The sequence below is a fragment of the Saccoglossus kowalevskii genome, chromosome 18, assembly GCF_978046115.1.
Source record: "Saccoglossus kowalevskii chromosome 18, keSacKowa6.1, whole genome shotgun sequence".
Lineage (NCBI taxonomy): Eukaryota > Metazoa > Hemichordata > Enteropneusta > Harrimaniidae > Saccoglossus > Saccoglossus kowalevskii.
This window is the reverse complement of record NC_140658.1, coordinates 20,880,126-20,887,822: the sequence shown is the minus strand read 5'-3', so window position 1 is coordinate 20,887,822 and position 7,697 is coordinate 20,880,126. Positions and strand designations below refer to the sequence as shown.

The 7,697-nt window shown below is 35.0% G+C and overlaps 1 long non-coding RNA gene across 1 annotated transcript; it reads right to left on the bottom strand.

Annotated features, from left to right (window-relative positions):
- Window positions 1-1,324: 1,324 nt before the first annotated feature.
- On the bottom strand, window positions 1,325-3,395 carry LOC144355303 (uncharacterized). Its single transcript, XR_013421212.2, has 2 exons — window positions 2,413-3,395; window positions 1,325-1,666 (listed from the first exon to the last, which is right to left on the bottom strand). It is a non-coding gene; the product is annotated as an uncharacterized LOC144355303 (long non-coding RNA).
- Window positions 3,396-7,697: the final 4,302 nt, after the last annotated feature.

The following is a 7,697-nucleotide window of genomic DNA, read 5'->3' as shown; positions in this document are numbered from 1 at the left end:
CCTTTTCTTTGTGTCTTAAATTCATACTCTCCTTATTTGTCATTTTGCTGATCAGTGACTTGGTGACAACCATTCTTTAATACTGAATCCTCCTTTGCTCAGCACATCATCAATGTCACTTGTAAGTTGTTTAGCTTCTTCTATTGTCTTCGTTGAAGTGCAGACATCTGAAGTGCAGACATCGTCCATATACGTGTCATTCTCCAGCACTTCAGCTGCTCTAGTGTAGGTATCTGCACTTTGCCTAGCAGTCATCTTGAGCGCCGTCTGTGCCATTGCAGCGACAGGTTTATCAATGAATGTCAATACCTTCATTATGTATGTATCCAGTTCCCGTTCGCACTCCGGGTCTTGCCATAGAAATCTGTGTACATATTGGTCCACTTCCGGTATCATTATTCTGTGGTACATCTTAGATATATCTCCGCATACAGCTGGTGTACTCTTCTTATCAGGTCTGACTACAGCATGGTGTGGTACTGGGCATTGATATTTTTTATTTCTGTGTAGCTCAAATTCCTGGCAAATCCATTTCTCAACATTTCTTTCATCTGTTCTGTATATGCCATGCCATGATGTTTGTTCTTAGCCAGTCTGTTTTCTAGTCCTTTCAACATATTAAAATCTTGGCTTTGGCTTGGCCCATGGATCCAATGGATATGGAATGAGCCATCAATCTCCAACTTTGGAAGCAAGGTTTTCTATCAATTTTGCTTCAATATCCTCGACTACATTTAACTTTGCTTTACATTCACAGCTTCCTACTTCAACTCCAATATCTTCAGTTGACCAAAAGTCTTCTAAATTGACAGGTTTGCTTATTTTAACATTCATAACTCCATGTGCCATCTGATCATTTGCGTTACACCCAGTGATTGATCTAGGAATTTATTAAGTGGGGCCATTGGGGCCCCTCTTGTATGAGAACAAGGGCCATGAAAAATTACTGGGGCCCAGAAGTTGGCATACTGCAACATGGCATAGCAATGGCGTGCTCATAACCCTGAAGTGTTCACTTGGCACAAATCAACCAGTTTACTGGTTGTCAGGGTTGTCTGGAGCATAAGTGAAATACAGCAATCTAGTGGCAGGTCTGAAGCATTTTCCAGCATTTAAAAGCCTGAATGCATAAAAAATGATATTTTTATTTTTATTGGACAACATCATATTAAACACTCCCTTTTATAGTACTGAACAGTACCCTTTACTAATACCTTCTTCATGACCACTTACATCTACCTACTGGGACAATTAATGGAACATTGACAAATGGAAGCTGCAGAAGCTCCAGTGCTTGCTAGAAAAGACTACATGTAAGCAAGTATTTCAGTTATTTTTTTATTTATCATAAAAATTGCAACAAAACACAACTGGGGAAAGACACTTCAAAAACAAATGTTGCAACAAATTGCATGAGAAAATAATATATTCACCATTTCACTATGGAATACTTATAATTTCACCTTTTGGGTATACAAATCAAATCAGCTGGGTTAAACTTTGTTGGATACCAATTCACTGCTTTTTACTTAGTGTTGACAGTTTGTCACTATTATACATAACATTGAAATGTCAATTCTTCACAGGTGGTAATGGATGGGTTCTGGTGTGACACTGACAGTGGGTGCTACATTATTTTAACACAGTCTGGGGATAACCACCTTTCCTGCAAGAAAAAGAAAGTTGGAAGAGTCAAGATAAATTCTAATATTGTAACCATTGTTATGTCTGTAAATCATTTTGCATAGATCAATAAAAATATTTTTTTTAAATTTACAGGTTTTTGGGTAAGACCTATGCGTTTTTTATAAGAAACAACACAACATCACCCAGAGTTCTTGAATTATATTTAGAAAACACGCCATAAAATTAATTCTGATAGCCAACTAAAGCATTCTGAAACCCAGTGTGTGCATACAATAATACATAGAGAACTGTTTCAAAACTAGAGAGGAAAAACTGAAAACAAGATAGTCAGCTATCTCAAGATAAGGTCATGTGCATGCATTAGTAATCCAAACATTCACCAACACAAATATGACAAACAACCCAATTTATTTTTTCCCTACTTTTATTTGCTTGTCAGTTTTTATTTTCCTGTGTGTATTTTTATTCTCACTTTAATTGTTTGTTTATCTTTATTCACATCTGTATTGCATTTTAGTCAAAATCCTGATAAAGATACGAACGCAATAAAGATAATTATTATTACAAAAAATAGTCTTATATTTTGGTTTCACGTGTAATGTAATGTTGACCTACAAAACATTTCGCAACTTCGCTTTGATTTGATAATACATGGTAGGCTCTTTTGCTGGTCATAATTTTCAAAGTAAAAGTGTAATTTATTAAAATAACATTAGCATTGAAAACAATGAATAGCGTAACAGTGTTATGATTGTGTTTACGTACCTGTGGGTGCCGCCGATTAACATCGGAACTAGTATAACTGCTAGTTACCGTTGTATCTGTTATCCCATATTTATCCGGCCCTCCAAACGTTCAGAAGACTCAGAAACTGTTTCTGGGGTATCATTTTCTTTCATAGAACGAACTAATGCCCGAAGATGAACTCATTTTATTCGCCATGCTGTTTATATGCACACGGTCCACTTGAAGTGGTCACGTGATGAAATTTGCGACATTATTGTCGCAAAAGATGTCGCCACGAAGTAAGTAATGGGTCGTTAAGGTCAATCAGCCTCTTTACAGTAAAAACAACGCAACTACGTAATTGTTTCATTAAATTGGCAGGACAAAAATGTTGCGCCCAAACTGGCGCATAGTGTTATGAATAACGCGTCAACTTTGATTTTTTTGCGCAAATTGCGCAATGGCGCAGCCTAGATCAAACACTGTACACCCATCCTAGTGGCGACGTCATTGCTACTAATCCTTGACTCGATGGTTTCACCTGCGATCAGGCCTGCATTGTCAACGCCAATTAGAATATCAATCTGACCACCTCGTCTATCCAAGCTGTTCTCCTTCATCTTGAATAACCTCTCAAGCTCTTTGATGTTAAGCTTCTTTACTTGATTTATCGTCTCAATTTCTAAAGCTTTAATATTGTGGACTATATCTGGCTGCTTTCCACACAGTTTAAGGTCACAGATCTTTGACAGGAAGCTTTCTTCTGTACCTCATATCTTGGTTATAGATGCAGCTACACTCTTTCCCTTTATTTACAATCGGTCAACAAAGTCTTTCCTCACAAATGTTCCTTGTGAACCAACATAACATTTGTCATCTGTCTATCTTCTTTTGCTATTATGTTATTATGTTATCAACTTCTAATACACAGAGAAATGGTTCATCACTGCAGTTCAGAGACATATTGCCCACATTGCCAACATTCTTCTTTAGGTGAAGCAGCTTATGGTACAAACGATCACATAATTGCTTAGTCGGTGATTTCTTCAAGCTACAAGAAAAAAAGCATGCATGACTTTTTTGGTCAGTTCATATCTGTCTATCAGAAAACTTTTTACATTGATCAGGCCAATGCTCGTTTGATTTACAGATCCAACATTTTTGAAATCTTTCTCGTTGCACATCTTGCAGTGGAATGCTTGGCAGTTGCACATTATTTACCTTTTGGCTTCAAACTTCAAATTCATAGCAAATACAGGCACACACTTGCGTTCATATATTCTTACAATGAACTTGTGCAATAAACAATACTTCAGTTAAATAATAATTACAGTTTTCTTTTATAAACACACTTCACTCAAAATCGGATCCTACATGCGTAACAATGAAACTTGCTAATTTGCCGGGTATAAACACAATCCCAGTTAGCCAGTTCAGAAAGCATTCAAATACATCGTCAATACCTAAATAATAAATGCATACAATAGAAATACACTACAGAAAACAATTAAAATCAAAATACACATCATGAAGTCAACAATAATTTTCTAACCACTTAAAACGCTAGTTCAAATCTTAATAACAATTCAGAACAAACTGAAAATTAATTCAGGCAACTGTCAGCGTACTACATACTCATGAGATCATGTGCAAATTAGCATGAGGTCAGCAATTCACTCAAATATGCGTTCAACAACAAATCTAACAATAATATGTCATACTCAAACACTTCCATCATAAAATATCATATCTTAATCTAGATCACAGAGACTAATGTTTTTTAAACTCAAATACTTGATAACTAAAATGCCGCTACAGCCAAACCGTAGCGGTAAAAATGGCCGCCTCTACACCAAATCACATGTTCAAAATCAATATGGCTGTTACACACAAAATAAGCAATACTATCAATGAATGAACAATACAATCATAGTCTGAACACTTACAGTTATCGTTTTTTTTTTTGTCAAAAAACATCAGGTTAGCATGGGTGACAGCCAATAAAAACAATTCGACTGGCTGCTCGAAACGCAAGTCATATAAGCCAGGGTATTTGAAACCACAATTGTCATCTAAGCGTTAGGCCGTCGCTGATTGGCTGCTGAGCTGGAATGCCAATTTTTTAGTTTTAAATACCCCTGGAGAGTGTTCTATGTTCTTTGTGTAATAAGGTGTTCGTATGCAAGGGTTTTTTCCACACAAAAACGACGAATTCGGCCGAATTTTGTTATCGGTTGGCTTAATATAACCCCAACGAACCGTATTTTTGTGAAAGATTGGTATTTTTGTTCTGATTTGTAGGAATCTAAAAAACGCGTTTCACAACTTGTCTATTATTTAGTTTTATGCGCCATTCAAAATGGCGGCCCCTATATATATATAGTAAATATCGTATTTATTTTATTATCACGTGTGCGCCAGCTGACTGTGCCTGAACAGTATAACAAGATTAGCCCTACGTGTGTAACATATATAAATTTGGTTGTTCAGGATTACTTCAAAGTTGAGTTTGTATTGTTTTCTCGAATTTTCACCGGCTCGATCGGCGTTCCACAGCTGCGCGCAGAGAGTCCATAGAAATGCATGTACAGTGGTGCGCGTCTTAGCAACGTGGGACGTCATGTGACGTTGCTCCGCCACCGAAGATTGACGTTCTTTTCAGTATGCTGTGTCTTACAGCCGCTGATGGCGCTATACTATAAAACATTGCCCAAGATTGATGACAAATATTATACATATAGTTACGTCAGGTAGACCTCTCTCAGATTTGTTCATTTCATGATGATATCTTTAATTCTCTAATTATGATGATTATTTTTGTCATTTTTGGTAATCAGTGATATTTTTGACTTCTTGTTGAAAGTTCGATTGCTTTGATATTACCAGTATACATATAGGTACTACAGGTACCTCTCTCAGATTTGTTCATTTCATGGTGATATCTTCAATTCTCTAATTTTAATTGGAAATATTTTTTGATATTTTCGAATTATTTTCGAATTATTGTTGAAAACAGCATGTCTGATTGGTTTGATACTATACATATACAGGTAGGTACCTCGGGTAGACTTCTCTCAGATTTGCTCATTTTCTAATGATATCTCCAGTTCTTTAATTGAGCTGTACATTGCTAACAGCAGAGCTATCTCAGCCGAGAGGCTGTTAGTTTGAAATAGTTTCTCCTTTATTCGTTCCACTAGTATTGATAATGTTAATATAATAATATAATAGATCATAGATGTAACAATGGTGAGAAAAACCCTGATAAAGGCTACTATTTAAAATTTGTAAACAGCCGAGATGACATAGAAAGTGTAAAAGCCACAAGGTTTGTTGGCATCGAAGTCTGTGTTCTCTCCACCTAGCCATAAAAACCATGACATTTGGAATAGTGAACAGAAAGGAACACTATTTGGGGGATGCTTTTTTTGCTCAACAATATCTGTGGAGTTTTGTAAATAAGCTAGGTGTCTTGGAGAAGCACGGAACTCAAAATCAGTTGTATCATGAATATTTATAAGTTGATTATTACGAACCATCATTGGCTCTCAAGTTGTATCATGAATATTCATAAGTTGATTATTATGAATCATCATGACTGGCTTTCAAGTTGTATCACGAATATTCAGAAGTTGATTATTATGAACCATCTTCATTGGCTTTCAAGTTGTATCATGAATATTCATAAGTTGATTATTATGAACCATCATCATAGGCTTTCAAGTTGTATCATGAATATTCTTAATTTTATTATTATGAACCATCATTGGCTTTCAAGTTGTATTACGACTGTTCATAAGTTGATTATTATGCACCATCGTCATTGGCTTTCAAGTTGTATCATGAATATTCATAAGTTGATTATTATGAACCATCGTCATTGGCTTTCAAGTTGTATCATGAATATTCATAAGTTGATTACTATGAACCATCATTGGCTTTCAAGTTGTATCATGAATATTCATAAGTTGATCATTATGAACAATTTTTGGCTTTCAAGTTGCATCATGAAAATTCATAAGTTGATTATTATGAACCATCGTCATTGGCTTTCAAGTTGTATCATGAATATTCATAATTTGATTATTATGCACCATTTTATAATCTGTTCAACCTGCTGCTTAGAAAGAACTCAGAGTATTGGAGACGAATTAAAAATTACTTGTACTTGAGATATTGATGGAAAAGCTGAAAACAAATCATGATATTAATATGAACAGATATGAGTGTAAAACTAATAAGGTCTGCGCAATGTAACAGACCATCTATGTATCAAGTTTCATTCAAAATTGTGAATTATTATGCTAATTAGGGAATTGATATAATCAGATTTGTACATTGTCCTAGAGCATCTATGTACAATGTTTCTTTGAAATGGAATAATTAGTACTTTAGATATCAGTGTGAAAGCTTAAAATTCACTTATGCATATAAGATAATTAATATGTACATATTTTAACCCAGTTACTAATCAGGTCTGTCAATTGTACTACAACATTTATGTGCCAAATTTTAATTTAAATGTGATGATTAGTACTTGAGATACGAGTAGAAAGCTGAAAATTAACTAATTATGCAAATTATTTGATTAATATGCACATACTGTTACCGTGGTCTTCACATTCTAACAAAGCTCAAGACCAGGTTTTATGATCATGCAAGCAAATTTTGGGCATTTTGTAAGGGATAGGCACATGAGTCAATAGTCAAGCATGGGTGCTGAGTAGGAAAAGTATTATAGTAATATTGAAACTATTTCCTGTATCACAATAGCATAATGTTGTCGGGCACAGGTCAACATGCGTGTTTTTTAATTACATGTAGTTAAATGCATAAGAATGTGTATCAATACATTTCTACTTTTAGATAGATTTATTCATCTAGTGTTATCTTTATAAACAGTTTAGATTATTCTAGTTTATTCATATTTCCCTATTAACTGGGAAAATTACCTTATTATTTCACTGTTAGATCATTTACATGTGTTCTTACATTAAGAGTTACCCCTATGAGTAATGGAATCGACCTCAAACATGCTAATTATTATGCAAGTGTTACCCATGATTCCTAGCTTCGATGGATATGGCGGTCATCAATGGAGTCTACATTTGAATTTAGTTCATAGTTTCTTAAGTTATTCACCTATTTGCCCCTCATCAAGGGCACTCACAGTTTAATACTGAAGTTTGTACTACTGATGTAATTACTGGTTGAAATGTTCAGCGTTCTACCCATGAATAAAGAAGTCATTACGATTTTCTTTTGAACTCGATCACTTGAGTCTACTGTATGTTCTGTGGAGATTTATTAAACATGGCGAATTC